Genomic DNA, 18,901 nt, shown 5'->3' on the forward strand with positions numbered 1-18,901 from the left:
GGTGCATTCAGGCCAAGGAGAGTCTCCTGCTACCATTCCCCTGCCCACCCATACAGCACTAGCCTCCACTGAGCTCTGAGTATTATTCAGTGCCTTTCTATCCCAAGAGGAAGCATGAAAGAGGCTACAGTGTCTATTACAGGAGTGGGTAGGTGAGGTTCTGTGACCTGCAATGTGCAGGAGGTCAGACTAGATGATCATGGGTAATGACTGCCTAGGAGGGAATACTGCGGAAAGGGATCTGGGGGTTATAGTGGACCACAAGCTAAATATGAGTCAATAGTGTAACGCAGTTGCAAAAAAAGCAATCATTCTAGGATGTATCAGCAGGAGTGTTGTAAGCAAGACATGAGAAGTAATTCTTCCGCCTACTCCATGCTGATTAGGCCTTAACAGGAGAATTGTGTCTGGTTCTGGGCACCACATTTCAGGAAAGATGTGGACAAATTGGAGAAAGTCCAGAGAAGAGCAACAAAAATGATTAAAGGTCTAGAAAACATGAGCTATGAAGGAAGATTGAAAAAATTGGGTTTGTTTAGTTTGGAAAAGAGAAGACTGAGAGGGGACATAAAAGATTGTTACAAGGAGGAGGGAGAAAAATTGTTCTTCTTAATCTCTGAGGATAGGACAAGTAGTAAGGGGCTTAAATTGCAGCAAGGGAGGTTTAGGTTGGACATTAGGAAAAACTTCCTAGCTGTCAGGGTGGTTAAGCACTGGAATAAATTGCCTAGGGAGGTTGTGGAATCTCCATCATTGGAGATTTTTAAGAGCAGGTTAGACAAACACCTGTCAGGGATGGTCTAGATAATACTTAGTCCTGCCATGAATTCAGGGGACTGGACCAGATGACCTCTCAAGGTCCCTTCCAGTCCTATGATTCTATGATCATGATAGACCCTTCTGGCCTTAAAGTCCATGAGAAACTATGAGCCTCGGTCCATTACGTGACAGCATCTTTCCCTTCTATCATCCCCTTCCTCCTTCCCTTCATCACCATCGCCAGGTGGCACCGAAGGGGAAGAGATGAGCATGCCCCCTATCAGTTGTTAAGGAATCACATCAGGGAGGGGGTCAAAGCAGGACCCAGTCTCCATCCAAGTGGCTGTGCAGAGCTGCTACCCGAAGCTACATCTGTTCCTCTCCATGACAAACCAGACAGAGCTGTCACCTAGAGGATGATTTATTTCTATCCGGGCACTATTCCCCTGCCACCGGATGTTACTCTCCACAACACCACACCTGACTCTTCCCCGAGTGATGATCTCCTTCTGTCCAGGAGGCCACGCAGGGCTCCTATCTGATTGATGCTCCACTTCCTGTCTTTGGGAAAGGCAACGACTGGGTCAGATGCTGAGATAGATTCGTCATCAGCCAGTTATGGATCATAACTGAAAATTCTGAACAGATGTGACTTCACCATTTGGCATTAATGTCCTCTCTCTCTTCTGCCCACTCACAGCAGAAAGCAGAGACTCAGTGGCCAGATCCTTGAAGTCAAAGGAGCTGCACTGATTGACACCTGCTAAGGATCTGGCCCTCCGATCTTCTTATTGATCATCTGTATTACAATGGCACCTAAAGACTCCAACCGAGATGAGGGGTCCATTGTGCTATACATACAAATAAGAAGAGGCAGTCCCTGCCCCATGCAGCTACACAGATAAGTGACAGGAAGGGAAATGGAATTTTACTCATGTACCAGAGCAGGGAACAGAACCTAGGTCTCTGGAGTCCCATTCTGGACCATTGGACTACAATGGACCACATTGCATCTCTGAGTAGAGTGCCCCTTCGAGCTGCAAGTGTAATTTCCAGATCAGCTAGACATACCCACACTAGCCCCGATCAAGCCGTTTTGAGCATGCTAGCTTGGCCGGAGCTACTGTGCATACGTCTACGTGAGCTGCAAATTCCACCTCCAGCTCAATGTGTTGATGTACCCTCAGCTGCAACACCTCCATAACCCCCCCTCCTGACTTTTCCTTGTAGATATTTACAGCACCTCTACCCTCCCATCTTTATTTATCCGAAATTCTTCCTCTCATTCCCCCCTTTACCTTGAGAACTTCTCTCTATTGTCCTGTTTGTCTCCTCTTCACAGCGTAATTTTATCTTGTTAGAGTGACATCTCTCCGTGTTTATTTTGTTTTACTTTTGTGGGGCTTTTTATTCTAAAATCTCTTCATCTGGGAAGCACTTTATCTGTCCGGGGAAGCTATCTTTCATCCTTATCAAGCTCCCTTTCCCTTTCATTATCTCCTGCACGGCTCCGGAGCATCAAAAAGGGCATCTTTGTTGTTGCAATCTAATGTAATTTAGAATATAGCAATTCAAGCCTTTTGAGAAAATTATGTACGCAAACACACATCCATTACCGCCTCCCCACAGACATGCACGCCTCTGTTAGATCCAGCCAAATGTATAAAGGCTACTGCAAACAAATTGGCAAGTGTTTTAATTGAGACAGGCAAGGTGTGGGTGTTGTCTTGGGATATAGCCACGCCATGGCTGTAATGTTAGGACCCAGGCCAACGGCAGAGCGCTACAACTACCCCACAAGTGCAATGCCCCTCCATGGGACACACACCCTACAGTGTTATACTGGGATCAAGCAGCCCTGAATTAATATCATCTGAAGCAAGAGTTGGCTGCAGCTGGGGGTGGCCTCCATCAGGGTAATTGCCAATGATATTACTGTTATTGAGTCAAGTCGTGCCCCCTCGATCTGTGCATGGTGGGGAGACCCCATGCAAAAATGGGAGCTCAGCTGCTTCCACAGCAGACAGCACCATCACCTACAGCGACTTCTCCATACAGCCCGTGCTGAGGGATGGGCAGAAGCTCTGTGGGCCAAGTGTAGGAACTGGCAGGATGGGGCAGGGGAAAGGGGACCCACGTTTTCCCCCCCTCACCCCTGCAGAAATTAGTCAGAAATGATCATCCAGCCTGGGGCTCAGTTCTCTTTCCTGCCTAAGGGGGGAATATCCTGATGTCCTTGCTCAGTCTGAACCTGATAGGAGTTAGCACCAAGGGCACTGGGCTTTGGCCCATGAGCTTCAGGGAGAGTTTTACTGGAGTGAGGATGAGCTCCCTATCTGAACGGTGTTTCACCCAGTAAAGCTCTGTTAGACACAATGCTGGGAGGCCACGGGCCTGAATCCCTTCCCCTGTACACTGGCCTAGATTGGGAGTAGCCCCACTGCAGCCAGAGAAGTGACATCAGCATAGGACTGGGAGAGGGGAATCTATGGGGCCTGAGTCTCATGTCCACCACAGCCCTTGTACACCGCTCTGCTTTGCAAAAGGGCCTTAGTGCAACTGAGAAGCTGGCCCTCGGTGTTTGTAGCACCAAAAGATCCAGCTAGCCCCCTAGTGAGGTTCTATGGGGGACCTTCTCAGGGTTAGCTGTTCTCCTGCTGGAAGAAGGTCTACAGCCATAATGACCGGAGTCCCCTTCCTGGCAGAAGGAAGAGACATCTTACAAATACTCAGTTCATCCCATCAGTCAGGCTTATCCCCTGACATGCTTTCCTTCTGAAACCTTTATCCCAGTGGGGCTAGCCCCCACTGGAGTGGCGGGTCAGGACAAGGCTTAAATTGGCCCAAGCAGATCTTTGTCCCAGATTGGTGATGTCTCCAACACAGATGGAACTGGCTCTGATACAGCGGTGGCCTTCCTGCTGGCAGGCATCTCCAGAAGCAGATCAGCTCTGTGTGACATGGAGGGGGCACTATCAGATCAGGATGATCACAGACAATGTGGTCCATGCCCATCCAGGCTCCGGAAAGCCATCCAAGTCAAGCACAGACTCGTCCCAGCAATGGAAAATCCAGTCTGAATCCCACCATGATCCATCCGATGCTTAGGGCAGGTGCAAGCTGATGGTTTCTGCAGACCACTCAAGTGCATGTGGCTTCGGGAAAGAATAGAGATGAGCCTGCATCAAAACCTTGGACCCAAATATCCCAAATGTGGGGGAAGTTTTGATCCGCATCCTGGCCTTGTGACTCAGGACCACCTGTAAAGAAGGTATCTGAAGAACAATTCTGCGTAGCTCAAAAGCTTGTCTCCTTCTCCAACAGAAGTTGGTCCAATAAAAGATATTGCCTCACCCATCCTGTGTCTCTCACATTTGTTTGTGTCCGTCTGGGGCTAAGGCGACAAATGAACACGGACACAAGCTGCAAACTTTGGACGCAAGTTTGAACTTCAGCAGCAGCCAGGAGCGTTTGGATTCAAGGTGTCAGGCCTCACTCAGATCAGCCAAGAGCATAATCACATCTCATTTGCTGGATCACAACCTCCGTTTGGGCTCCATCCCTGATTCCAAAGAGATTCCACAGCTAGTAAAACTGAACTCCACTTGCTTTCATATAAGTCCATTATCCCAGGGTTTCCATTCTCCCCACCTGCTAAAGGAACTGCAGAACAAAATTACCCAACAAAGCCTTCCATTGGAGGGAAGCCCAAAGCGTCCACCCAAAACACACACCAGATTCTTGAGCCCCGCTGCAAAAAGAGCCTCCCTTCCACCCAAGTGGCTGGGGAACCTCGTGGAGAGAACAGAGGACACCTTTACAACCCCCTCAACTCCTGATTTTTTCTGATCCTCACATCCAGGACCAAGCAATTGCCTCAATCCAAGCAAGGTCAGCTGGGAGGTGCTTGTGGGAACAGCAGATGGCACAACCCAGGAGCTGGCATTGGGCCGTTTTTCTTCCGCTAATGTCACCGCACTCCGTTCGAAATGCAGCTCCATGCCAGATGCCTGCAAGATTGCCCAGATGTTTTATCCCCGCTACATCTGCGTAGAAGCCTTCTGAAGTAATTGATCTCATTTTGTCTTTGACACTAAGAGAGGCAGCTACACATGGGCCAGGAGCTGGGAGTGAGGAGGGAGAGAGGGTAGAGAAAATAGCTAGTGTTGATCTGCGCCGCGTGGAGAAGCAGGGAGAGCCAGCCACACTGGCACAGGGACGTTCAGCTCTTTTGTTGCAGACAGAAAAGGGAGCAAGGCAGGAAGCCAAGAGGAGCTGGAGGAAGCAGAAAAGGTGCCCGGGCTGGGATTTCTGACAGTGTTTTCACTGGGGATGTGTCTTTGGGGAAAGGATTCGCCAGCTCAGAATCATCTGAGGCCTCTTTTCCAGGCCATCAGCTCACGTTGTTCCAGTGTTGGGTCCTTCGATGTTATAGGAGCAGAACACTCTCTGCACCTGCTGGATACCCCAGGCAGCCCATGGGACACATGTGCGGCTCTCTGCCGCTGCCTCGGATGAAATTCACCCTGGTGCAGCACGGCCAGCACAAGGCTTCTGCAATACTCAAGTCCCACTTAAGCCATATTGTGAGGGGCCAGGGGAAAAGGGGCCGTAACATGGTATATAGGCCTCGTCCTGGTGAGTTTCAGCCCCTAGGGCTTCATTTAAAGCTCAGTGAAATCACTGGAAAGGGGGGTAGAGTTGCTTATATAAGACAATGCCCCTAATATCAGGATGGTCCCCATAATATAGGGATGTCTGGTCACCCTAATCCAGAGTAAATCAGTGGAGTCACTCCAGATTTATACTGATACATCTCAGAGTGTAATTTGATATTTTCTAGAACTGGGTGAACACTGCAAAAGAAAACATCCCCAACTTCATCCAAACACATATGGAGCCCCTCCCCCCGCTTCTGTTGTAACCATTAGACTGCACTCCTTCCTATAAGCAAACATAGAACCCAGGATTCCTGTTGGCTCTTGTTGTAACTCCTAATCCACACTCCTTCCTAGCACTCAGAATAGAACCCAGGAGTCCTGTTCTAACCACTAGACCACATGTGTTTCTAGAGCCAGAAATAGAACCCAGGGGTCCTAGCGGCCCTGCTTTTGTTCTAACTACTTGACCACGCTCCTTCCTAGGGCCAGGCTTAGAACCCAAGAGCCCTGGCTCTCCAGCTCCTTTTCAGCCACTAGGAAAAATGGAAAGACTTGTAGCAAAATGCCAGTTACGATTAAAGTCATAGCAATCCTCACTGTGATCCCTGTCGCTCTAATCTTCCTAGAGCAGTGACACTGGGCTATTCGCAGCCTGCCTTTCTGGTGAGTTCTCAAATCTATTCCTCCTCTCTCCTGTCTTTTTCTCTCCACCTCTCCTCTTATGGCGCAATCTGGCCAGGTGCAAAGCACCTTCCACTCCTCTCAAAGTCAGGGGTTAGCTGCGGGTGCTGACTCAACTATGTCAGAACTGAGAACAACAAAACAACTTGTCTCCCATAGCTCCACTCACACACCCTCCCTGCCCTGTCCATTCCCACCTACCACCCCAATTCCCAGCCCCTCCAGCTGATCCCCGGCTCATCCCCCTGACCTCTCTCTGCTCTCTCACATTTCAAAGATAACCAAGTGTGAAGGTAGAAAAGCATTTTAAAGCTCCCGGAATTAAGGAACATGATGGTTTTCGATAGGTTTTGGAGTAAATTGCCCATGAAAGTGCTGGGGAAAACCTATATGGGGAAAAAAATATGATGATATATCTATGGAATGAAAAAAAGAGAGCGAGAGATTAGGAGGCTGACTGGCTGATTGTTCCATACGCACCTCTTAAAAGCAAACACAATAGACATGAGCAGTTTTTAAAATGACAGACAATACAATGGGAGATAATATATTTAAAACCCATATCAGTTGTTAACAGACCATAAAAACGCTGGTACATTAATCTACGCTGTCTGTCATAGACTCATGAAGCAGCTGTGTTATTTTATAGTTTCGTTCCTGAGGGCTTCTCTGACACTTCCACAAATACATCTCAATTTATTTGGATAAGAACAAATAGAAATATTGAATTCTTCTTTCTCTGCCTTTTTTCCCCCTTTTCCCAACCCCTACAAACAGCAGACGACGCGCTTTATAGGCTTGTGTGTGTTTGTGTGTATTTTTATCTGCCAAGCTGATTGTTTTAGAAGAAATCCACCAGGCACATCCCTTATATTTGGACTATGCTGAGATCTTTTCCCGTCTTCAAACAGCAAAGGCCGAGGGCCCTGTTCTCACAGCTTTTTCAGATGCCAAACTTCCGCCCAGCCTGAAATGCTACAGCCAAATGAGCAACCCCCTAAGACTAACAGAGGGGAGCAAGCGTGGGTGGGCGAAAGCAGGCATAGACCTGACTACTACAGAAGTGCCAATGAGCTGCTATAAATAGGACCTGTGCCATCTTCAAGGTTTTTCTCACCACTCGTGGAATAGCGTCCCCAGTAAAACACCGTTCCCCCCTGCCCTGTGAATCTCCCGTTTCCGGGCCATCAGCAAGGGTAACATTTGCCAGGGTGGAGGACTCTCCCTGAGAGAATACAAGCTTCCACTGAGGTTGATGGCAAATCTCCCGTTGACTTCCAGGTGTGAGGGCCAAATTGAAGGGCCAATCCTGAAAGCGGAATGGAAGAAGCAGGCTGGGATTCAGGAGACCTGGCCTCAATTCTTAGCTCTGCTCTTGTCTGCCTGGGTAGCCTTGGGCAAGTCACTTGATCGCAATGGGAGTTAGGCGCCCAACGCCTTCTGAGGATCTGGGCCTTAATCCCTCTGCGTCTGAGTTTCCCCATGTGTGAAGTGAGGTTAATGGTACTTCCCTGCCTCATTGGGCGGCCGTGAGAATAAATGCCTTTGTGACTGGGTCACTATGGTGATGGCTTACACGCCATCGAGCGACTGCAAGAAAGGAATCTATCAGGAAGGATGAAAAATAAGCCGTTTAGCACAGGGAGTGGTGCTCCTTGCGGTGCATAGCGCCGCTGGAATCACTGTGGGGAGGCGCAGCTGTCGGCATTCCAGCCCCAGTCCCGCTGCCCTGGAATTCAGCAGCAAAACTCCCCCTTGATGTCCGTGGAACCAGAATGCAGAGACGACATCAGGCTCGACCCTGCAAAGCGCTTAGCACCCTGATCTCCCAGTGAAATGTGAGAGCGCTCAGCTCCTCAGAGGATCGGGCCCTTGTTAGGAATGACTTCATTGCTATTTCCCGATAGCACCGGCTCATACAGCTATTTCCCTCTAGAAACTCCACCCACATTAGTGTCACCTCCCCGCCCCCCAGGAGTTTGCCGGCTCTTGGAAACCTGGGCTGAGTCTCGAGGGGGTACGTCTACACGGCATTTTGGAGCCAGGCTCCCAGCCTGAACGGACAGACTCGAACTAGCGGGGCTCGGGCAAACACTCTAAACAGCTATATAGACAGCAACGTTGTGGCTCGGGCTCCAAAGACCACTCCCCTGCTGGGTTCGGAGCCCAAGGTCCTGCTTGAGCCACAGCTTACCAGCGCTGCCTACACAGATGTTTTTAGAGCCCCGCCAGCGCTGGTTGAGCAGCTCACGCCAACATGCTGTTTGGACATACCCCAGTCCCTTAAGGCCGTGGTTCTCAACCAGGGGTATGTGCACCCCTGGGGGTACGCAGAGGTCTTCCGGGGGGTACATCAGCTCATCTAGCTATTTGCCGAGTTGTACAACAGGCTACATAAAAAGCACCAGTGAAGTCGGTACAAACTAAAATGTCATACAGACAATGACTTCTTTATACTGAAAATAAGTATGATGATATTTATGTTCCCATTGATTTATTTTATAATTATATGGTAAAAATGAGAAAGTCAGCCATTGTTCAGCACCAGTGCGCTGTGACACTTTCGTATTTTTAGATCCGATTTTGTAAGAAAGTAGATTTTAAGTGAGGTGAAACTTGGGGGTACGCAAGACAAACCAGACTCCTGAAAGGGGCACAGTCGTCTGGAAAGGCTGAGAGCCACTGCCTTAAAGGAAGGGGACAGCCTGACGCAGAGACAAAGGGCCTAGTTTTAGCCCAGGTCTACACTCAAAAGTTAGACTGACCCAGCTACATCGCTATGGGGTGTGAAAAATCCACACCACTGAGTGATATAGTTAAGCCAACCTAACCCCCCATGTAGACAGCACTAGGTCAATTCTTCCATTGACCTAGCTCAGGGGTCAGCAACCTTTCAGAAGCGGTGTGCCGAGTCTTCATTTATTCACTCTGATTTAAGGTTTCGCGTGCCAGGAATACATTTTAACGTTTTTAGAAGGTCTCTTTCTATAAGTCTATAATATATAACTAAACTATTGTTGTATGTAAAGTAAATAAGGTTTTTAAAATGTTTAAGAAGCTTCATTTAAAATTAAATTAAAATGCAGAGTCCCCCAGACCGGTGGCCAGGACCCGGGCAGTGTGAGTGCCACTGAAAATCAGCTCGCGTGCCGCCTTCGGTTGCCTACCCCTGACCTAGCTACCGCCTCGCGGGGAGATGGATTAACTACGTGGCTGGGAGAACCCTTCCCATCACTACATTGAAGCAGGCACAGTGACAGCACTGTGGCATTTCAAGTGTAGACAAGCCCTAGGTTTCACTTTGAAGGTTTTGCCTTTGGAGCTGAGAAAGAAGCAGAACCGCTCAGGGGGTCTCTGCTTAGCGCCCGATACCCACAAAAGGGAGACTTTGACCTTCTGTGGGCTCTAGTGCATGGGTTGGGCAGTTCCAGCCCTGCAGAGATCAGCATCCAGAATGGCGGAGATCCAACAGCTACCTGGAGCCAGCTGAGACCTCCACTGGACTCCAGAGCAAGGAGCCAGGAGAGGGGCCTGCCCTAGTCGGGGTGAAAACACTGTCAGAGGGCCCCTTTCGTTCTCTTTAAGCTGGCCAACATTTGCAGCGCTGCTACACGCCCATCTCCAGACTCCTCCTTGGCATTTCGGCTGCCTGGGCCGCTGCCAGGAAGGGAGCCGGGAGTTGTGGGAGGTGGGGAATGGGTCACGTTGTCGATGTGTGTTCGTATTTTGGTTAATCTTAGCCCATTCCTTCCCGAGAGCCTCTTTCTCCTGTCCCCAGTAAAGTCCCCTTGGTGACACGGCCATTTCCGGGTGTGGCATTTCATTTGCTGGGGTTTGTGTTACTGTATCTTGTTTCTTGGGGACTGGGTTATGCTCCTTGTTAAGAGGGACGGCATTAGTCATTTTCCCAAGGGACAGCACCCCTTGTGTCCCAGCCACAGAACGGAGCCTTCTTGGGTGTGGGCATCAGGCATTGCAACGAAGAACCCAGGACTGATTCAACCCATGCAAGGAGGGGGAGAAACCCCTCCTCCGGACAGGAGCCTTCAGCCAGATGAATTTGACCTGCTGCTGCTCACCTCTTTCTGCTGAGACTATAATTCAGTCCTATCCACCACCATCTTCTCTGCTCAGGAACACCCATTGATCCAGCAATAGTCATTATTTGTTATTAGAGACAGTCCCTCACTCGTTGGCTTACTACACCCAGGTACCGTCTGGCGGATGCAAGGATCACAACATACAAATATTCTACTGAAAAAAGAAAGAAAGATCGAAGAACTGCCACTGCCGGTGGTGCTGAGCCCGCTGTATTTACACCAGACACTTCCCATCGTCTTTCTTGGACGTGGTCAGATAGAGATTGGATTGGGAAGCGAGACAGACAGGTATGATGTTCTCCACTAAGGTTGCAAAAATCAAGGAAAGCCCAAAGTTAAAGCTGCCCGTACCCCTTTAACTCTGCCACTAGGGGGTAGACATTCGAGTGCAGCCTATAAAGGCATAATCACCTGCTATTACTTCCAGAATACGCCTGCCTCATTCAAAGTCGAAACAAATAAATAAAACGAAACAATTATTGGGTGTTTATCTTAAATAATAATAATGCTTCAAACCGTTGCCTCTGACTGTGCCTGCAGGAAAATATAAGGACAGGGCTTTCGTCAAACTGAAAACAGCCACTCAGGGCACGTCTACGCTGAAATGAAACACCTGTGGCTGGCCCATGTCAGCTGACTCAGGGTCGGGCTTCAAAATTACAGTGTAGACATTCGGGCTTGGGCTGGAGGCCTGGTTATGGGACCCTCCCGGGGTCTCCGAGCTCAGGCACCAGCCCGAGCACAAATGTTTACCCAGCAATTTTACAGCCCCACAGATCCAGCCCCACGAGCCCAAATCAGCCAACAAAGGCCAGCCACAGGGGTTTAATTGCACCGTGGACATACCCTGAGTGAGCTTTTAGTGCTGGCTTGTAAGTCTGGAGAGACCTTACTAAAGCAGGTCCATCATGCTGACTTGGTGTGATAATGCAGAGGGCTCGATTTTCGGTTCCTCTGTACTTTGTCTGGTCACGGACGCCAATGCAAGGGATGTGCAAAGCGGGTGGAAGATATTACCAATCCGATTTCCTTTGCACTCACTTTGCCCTGGGGTAAAGGCTTGTGTAAGGTGCAGGGCCACGGAATCAGGGCTAGAATCTTTTTCAAATTTAAGGAAAGCAGGTGAGGCACTTCCGCCCAAGCAAACTCCCCAGAGAGATATAATCACTAGGCTACCTACCCGCTGCTCGGGTGTGATCTGCATGCTAATCTATCCTCAGTGTACTAATCTGATTTCCCTCATGCCCCTAAGAATCCGAATCAACTGATAAACTAGACACTGTCTGCACACTAACCAGATAATCTGTATTCTGCTATTTGGCTAAACGTATAATCTGCTCGCTGCCAGAGCCTTAGTGACATGCAATGCCCATTCCCCCTTGGCACCTCTGCTGGGTGGCCTCAGCAACAAGAGGTGGCAGTGCCACCAGTTCTGCAATCCACAGAAAAATTATGATTCTTCTGCCTCCACCCTGCAAACTGAGGTCACTGCAAAATTCAAGGGCCGTGCAAAAATCGCACACAGCGAAGTGCTGCGTTGTGACGTGGCATCAGTATGTGATGATGTTGTGCCATGACGCAACGGTGCAGCGTCCTCGCACACTGATTTAACACATGCTGTGATGACATAAGCATCAGCAGTGGGCTGGGTTTGAGGGAGAACTTTTCAGGGACTCACAAAATCCTAATAGTGGTGATGCTAACCAGACCATCTATCCACTCCACTGTCCATTTGCAGCTCAAGGCTGTAAAGCACCCAGCACTCTGGCCCTGTCCAGTAAATCCCTTAAGTATGTGCTGAACCTTAAGCGCTTGTGTAAACCTATTCTCTTCAACAGAGCTACTCAGGTGTTTAAAGTTAAGCACATGCTTTAAATTCTTTGCTGGATTGGGCCAGAATGCTCAGCATCTTGCAGGATTGAGCCTTTACACAGCACCTTGAATCTGTGGATCTCAAACTCTTTCCAATGGTGGGTCAGTGTCATCATCCCCGCTTTCGGGTGGGGAAACTGAGGCAGAGTCGGGGACTAGATCCCAGTTCTCCTGGGGTTCTGTGCTTGAATGGCGAGACAAGCTGCCTCTCTGCCGGCATTCTCCCGCACGCTAATTTGATAACCTGCATGCAATTTGCACACCGATTTGATGCTCTACATGCTCACCATGTAATTTCTATCGACTTGCATTAGGAGCACCCAGCAAAGATCTCTTGAGTTATTAAAATACCCTTACATGTGCAGTTTAGGCAGAATACAGAAGACTGCAGGGACAGGGCAGGTCACTCTGTTCCAAATGGAGAAAGTTGTTGTCAGAAATACCTGGACCTTTAATTTTTAAAAAGATAAATACAGTTATCAGCATTATCATATTATAATTAACTTGGGGGGGTGTATATCACTGCCCCCTACTGCGTGAGACCAGAACTGCTCAACCATATGCCATAGACCCCATACTGCTAATTGCAATTCTTTAGCTTCCGTGGCAGAGTCCTGGGCTTTTGGACCAGAGCATTTGAGTTCTGCTGTTGTGCAGCTGAGTAACAACCTGAAATCCTTGGTGACTCTGGGAGGCACAACCCTGTGGTTGGGGCAAGTGTGGCTTTACGCCCTCCAAATTCTTGCCAGTCATGTGATAACCACATGAGCTATCCACCCAACCATGGGTAAAGGAGGGAGTGGGCTTATTTGCCTTCAAGGAAAAGCAGCGCTTGATGATAATGCACTACTGCTCAAACATTTGGGAGGTCAGTGCCTTGTCTGATACAAGAAGCAAGTCAGGGTTTGTCAGACTGAGGGCCACGTTGCGAGATATGGTGCTCCAGGCACTATATTCACCAACAACAGATGCATTCAAGGAATTTGCATGCAAATGAGAGTTTGACCAGGACACTTTCACCCCAGGATACTCACAGAATGGTGGTAAGGTGGAATCAGCTGCGAAAACAGCTGAGAGACTGTTACATGATGCTGTTTCTTCTGGTTCCAGACCCCTTGTTAGTATTTTTGGCGTGCAGGAACATACCATCAGAGGGATGCCAAAATAGTCCAACACAGTCACTGACGGGACAAAGAACCAAAAACCTACTGCCCGTGCGGGGAGACCTGTTACAGCCAGAAGGACGGAGACACCATGGATCAGAGATGGCCACCAAGCAAAGAAAGCAGGCACAGAGTATAGCAGCCAAAGACCTGCCAGTCCTGGAGACAGGCAGTCTTATGGGGATCCAGCCATTAGAGGAACACCAGAAGGAGTTGGTCACTGGCACTCAGGTCATACGAGGTGACTGCAGAAGAGGGACAAATGATCTGAAGGAACAGAAGCCGGCAGACAACACCCAGAGAGAGCCTACAAGGAGCATCACAGAACGGAGACAGAGAACCACCCACAGGCCGACCCGACAGGCCAGGACGAGACTCCACAGACTCAGAGCCAGGTGACAGGGAGACAGAGATAGGTCACTCCCGGTGCAGCGAGTGCCTGTAGAGGAGACCAAACTATCTCAGAGACTATGTCCCCAGCTGAGTCTGTGGTAAAGACATGAGTCCAACTTGGCCACGTGGAGCAACCTCTGGCCGAAGGGAAACAGGGTGGGGGCTGTGGGCGCCAATGATGGGTTTGCAATGTTTCTATTCAAATGTTTGTAAAATAGGGAAGATGCATCATGCTCTGTGAAACTGGAGCCGGAGGGCCCATGAGGGAGGGCTACCGAGGGGACGCCAGGGAGTGAATAGCGTTAGGCTGGAACCAGGGCCGGCTCTGGCTTTTTTGCCGCCCCAGGCAAAAAAGCCTCCGGCCGCCCCCCTTCCCCCCAGCGGGGGGGGGGGGGCGGCCGGAGCTCTGGGAGGAGGGCAGCGAGCCCCGGCCGGGGCTCGGCTCTCCCCCCGGCGGCCAGAGCGCAGGGGGCAGGGCGGCGAGAGGGCGGCGAGCCCCGGCCGTGGCCCCGCTCTCCCCGGCGGCCGGAGCGCCGCGCCGCCCCCCTCCAGGTGCCGCCCCAAGCACAAGCTTGGTGGGCTGGTGCCTGGAGCCGGCCCTGGCTGGAACCAATTCAGCCACAGGGACAGAGCGGTGCACCGTGTTTAAATAAAATCCCACTTGTTCTGGTTAACCTGCATTCAGCGTCACTCTTTGCAAACGAAACGTAAAGGAAGTCACCTTCAGGTACCTATGGCATTAGGTCCCTAATTCTGCCTACGGACCTGCCACTTAACGGGGTCAGATCCCAGCCAGTGGAACATCCACAGGTGAGAAAAACCGCTGACCAAGGGAGAAATTCTGCCTTACGTCTTTTTCTAATCCTCATCATAAAAAGTTGCTGCTGAAAGCTGAGATTTTGAAAGACACCTAAGGGATATGGATACGCAGTTTCCATTACAACAAACCCTCTGACTCAGTAGTTCTCACTCTTTTCCATACAGGGAACTCCACACTCCCATGTAGCCCTTGTGGTTACAGAGAAAAACTTTAAAACGTGACTTGAGTCCATCCTAAAGGCTCAGAGACCAGAAGGCAAAGTAAAATGCACCCAGATTTATTATTATTTTTAAATCTCATGATTTTAAGACAATCTCATGATTTGGGGGGGGGGGGACCTGACTCCTTATATTTGAATACTTGGCAATGCAGCAGCCTGGGGCGGGGAGGTTGATTGTAGCCCCCTGGCTTTTGTTCAGGTGGGTGTTGACCCATCCGAGGCAGCTTTGAAAAACCTCAGCCAGCATGATCTGAAGTACCAAAGTGGGATATGATTTCTGCATTTAATAAATGTTTCTTTTTTCCCCCTTTGGTTTCAGAACCTCCCACCCCACCCTTTACTTTTACTTCTCGCGCACTGTGGAATCAGCGCATCACTAAATGTGCAATTAGAGCCCCTTGCATTTGCTGCCTTTTACCTTTTTGCTTTTTAAAAAGGAATGAAATGACCTTTTGTTCCCGGGGAAGAGAGAGAGCCCGGATGATGCAGGAGCTATTTGTCCGGAACTGCGATTCTGTTTTCCCTTGAAAGCTGGCTCCAGCTTTTCTTTATAGAGAGAGAGATTTTAATGATAAGTGATTTTTTTCCTCCCTGAAGCGAAACACACAACATTATCCGGAGAAGCTCTTTGGTGACAGAGTCGTTATTAAAACGGCAGATCCTCCTGGCCTGGCGTTTACCACCCCCTGCGGGAGGGTCACTCAGAGCTGTTCACTACTGATGCTGCTCAGAGGGCGTCTGCTCGGCAGCGATACCCCTGCCTGATGCAATACGACTCCGTAAAGCCTGCACGGGCTCCATTTTTCACACTGTTTACGCCCAGGAGCGGAGAATATGGCTGACCACGTTCTGTCCTCAGGGGTGGGAGAGGTGGCTGCATTCGTGGGAAGAACAGGATACAGCAGGGCAAATACATTGCACCATCCTGCTCCCAGACAGCTAGCAATGGCCCCAGGCCAGATCTGCTCATGGCCAAATCCTCCCTTATTCTGCGTCCGGCAAAACAAAGCAAGGGATGTTCTCCCCCTGCTCCTGGTGCCATAGAAGGTCCCTGTGCGAGCACGTGAAACGGGCTCCAGGCCCAGCTGTGCAACCTTTGTTAATTTTTGTGGGCTTACAATTCTCAGGCCAGACTGTGGCCATCCGCAAGGAGGGGTTCTAGACCTCAGGGCTGGGCAGTGGAGGGAGGGAAAGCAGGCTCAGTGCACCCACCACTCTCCTGTCCCGACCACGTGGATGGAGAGGGGCAAGCAGCCACCACCCTCTCCCATGTGCCAGCCAGCACAGCTAAAACAGTGCAAAAATTGCTGGCCACAACAGTCCCGTGGGAAGAACAGCCACTGGGCTCAAGAGATCTGGGATCAGCCACAGACGCCTTGTGACCCCTTGGGCAAGCCACTTAATCTACCCCGGGTTTCTGTTCCCCATCTGTAAAATGGGATAATACTCCCCTGCCTCACAGGGGTGTTGGGAGGATAGAATCTGAGACTAACAATACAGGGCATTATCAGATTGCTATCCCCAAGGAGCTTCAGAGAGCACTTCATTCACAATGCCTGATATTGTGCACATCATTTGACCAGCACTGTGCCTCAGTTTCCCCTACTGTAAAATGGGGATGATGACACTGGCCCTTCCACGGCTTGTCCAAGGGCTGGACGTGCCCAACTCCCTTGTGCCCTTTTGAAAATCCCAGTCTAACCCCGCAGCCTTCCCCTCATCCTCCCATATTTTTCTCTCTCGCCTGTCACCGTGAGAAAGACCCACACAAACAGCAGAGAAACAGACGTCGGCCCCGACCCTCCCAGGTATTCAGGTGGTGTAGCTGTGTAGCTATTCACGAGGCGCCCCCTTGCTCTGCTCCATCACTTCAGGGGCCGTTGGGAGCGGCGTATAGTCTCTCCCAGCGCTATCCCAAGCCCTCCCCGGAAGCTGAGTTAGGAGCCCAAAATCACTCAAAATAGTCCTCGGGGTCCCAAACACGAGCTCTATCACAGTAGTCCCATAGTTCAGACCCATCTCTAAAGCTCCTGTCGTCCATGCAGCCCTTAACCCACTCAGCAGAAGCCCTCGGAAGACCCTCCTAACTGGGCCTAACTGACTAAGCAGGGGACGAGTGAAACAGCCGAGCAAAGCATGTCCCTGGGGCCCACTGTGCTATGGGGCAACCCTCCTTTTCAGCCCAAAGTCGCCTGCGTTGCCCTTCTCCAGGTCGACGGTCCTAAAGGTATTTACGTCAGAATTAAAGCCCTATGGAGCCACAGTCATAGAAAGAGCTATTCAGGCCTTGTGTACACGCAAAAGTTGTATCATTTTAACTATATCGGTTTAGTAAGTGATGCAGCCCCCCGTCCCCAGAGTGGATGCAGCTAGACCACTATAAAGATGCTTTATACCCGTATAGATATCCCCATACAGCAAGAGAAATAACTATATTGGTATCAGGCACCTTGATACTGGTATGACTGGGTCCACACTTGATTGCTATAATTTATTTAGGTAAAAAATATATATCACACCCCTAACTGATGTACTGGGAAAACTAAGTCTAGACCAGGTCCAAGGGAAGGAATTCCCCACCACTTTTTAAAGTACCCTGCATGAATAAGTCTTGTGTCTCTCACTGTGGGTGTTTGGCTCTGTCTATAGACTTCTGCCAGAACAATACTGTCAGTCAGGAGTGTAAAGAGGTGTGATCCCTGAATGACTTAGCTATGCCCGCAGAAGTCCCTCGTGTAGACTAGACGCAGTGGAGTTTTTAGCGGTATAGCTTTTTTCAGTCATATAGGAATGGTTTTACCAGACTGGTACAACTTTGCTGCACAAGGAGCAATTTGCTGGTACGGTATACAGGTACCGTATTCCGATAGTGATCAAGCGCTTCTAGGGTAGACATGGTATTTGTCCCACCTGTGAGAAGGAGAGATCTGCACGGAGTAGAATAGAGTGAAAAAAAGAAATAAAGAAAAAAACCTCTTTTCCCCCTCTAATTTCATTTTCTTTCATTTCCAGTCACTATAGTTGTTATTTGTAACCCCACTTAAAAGGTTTTCAGACACAAGGTCCCTTTTCCCTCGCGTTGTGCCTCGGTTTCCCTATGCCCAAAGCTGGGATAATGCAGACTACTTCCCCACCTTTGCAAAGTGCTTTGAGATCTCAGGATAAAAAGCAATTTACGTGAGTGTTGAGGATGATTATTATGGACAAAACATAACAACCACCCTTTGCTTTCCTCCACCAGAGAGGACACAGAAGGAAAACAGAACCTACGTCTTCTAAGTGGTGTCCTTAGCTGCTGCAGTCGCACCAATTGGGACACAGAGCTCCCGTCTTCTCCATGCTCCAGGTCCACAATGCACCAAGAAGCCGGGAAAACTCCAGCTCTGCACTGTTTACCAGCAAACATTTCGACATTAGTTATTCTGGGTGACGATGCATTGTCGATTTCAAAGTCGCCGCACATCCTTTGTTGCGGTCCTTTCAAAGAGCAGGCGTTTTGCTCTGGTCCCAGCTGAGAGTGGTCGGGGGTAGCTTAAGAAACTGCAAAGCGCTGCGCACACACCTTTAATTAAGGCTGAGAGACAACGTTGGCAACCAGCTCTAGGGAAAAGGCCCGAGGAGGGCTGACATGACTAGAAAGTACCTGTGACTGGAGAACAATAGTAAATAGCGTCTTCATGTCTTACTTGATGGATGCTTTGCTCTTCCCTCAGATGTGATTCAAACCTGTCTCCTGCTCCTGTCTGCCAACTGAGCGCAGGGGGGAGTCGCCGGTGCATCTATCTACACAGCAAAACTGCATTTAATCCAGTCTGCAAAGCTCAACATGAAAACTGGTCCCAGCGTAACCCCCATTCTTCTCTGCCCGGGGGCTGAGTTTGATGCAGCGTCCTCTGGGGTGGGGACAAGGGTGACTTGACCCCGCCTTTGTGGCCCCGGAAGCAGTCACTATTACTGTCCTAGTGCCCCCTGGTATCAGGTCAGGGCATTGCTGGGGACATCACCCCTAGCACCCCCCGGGTGGCGACTTTCTTGCCCCCGCCCCATGGCCTGTCTCTGTCCAAAGTGTTCCATGGTCTGGTTGTCTTAAAAGTGCAGCCCCTTTCTGGGGTAACAAAAGGTCCCATTGTAAGTCCAAATGACTAAACTAAGCATTCTTCTGCCCCCCTTGGGCTACACTGAAGTCCCCTGCTTCTTGGCCACCATTCTCAGGCCCTAGTGCAGAGCTTCTC

The sequence above is a fragment of the Terrapene carolina genome, unplaced genomic scaffold, assembly GCF_002925995.2.
Source record: "Terrapene carolina triunguis isolate 2854851 unplaced genomic scaffold, T_m_triunguis-2.0 Scaffold194, whole genome shotgun sequence".
Classification (NCBI taxonomy): Eukaryota; Metazoa; Chordata; order Testudines; family Emydidae; genus Terrapene; species Terrapene triunguis.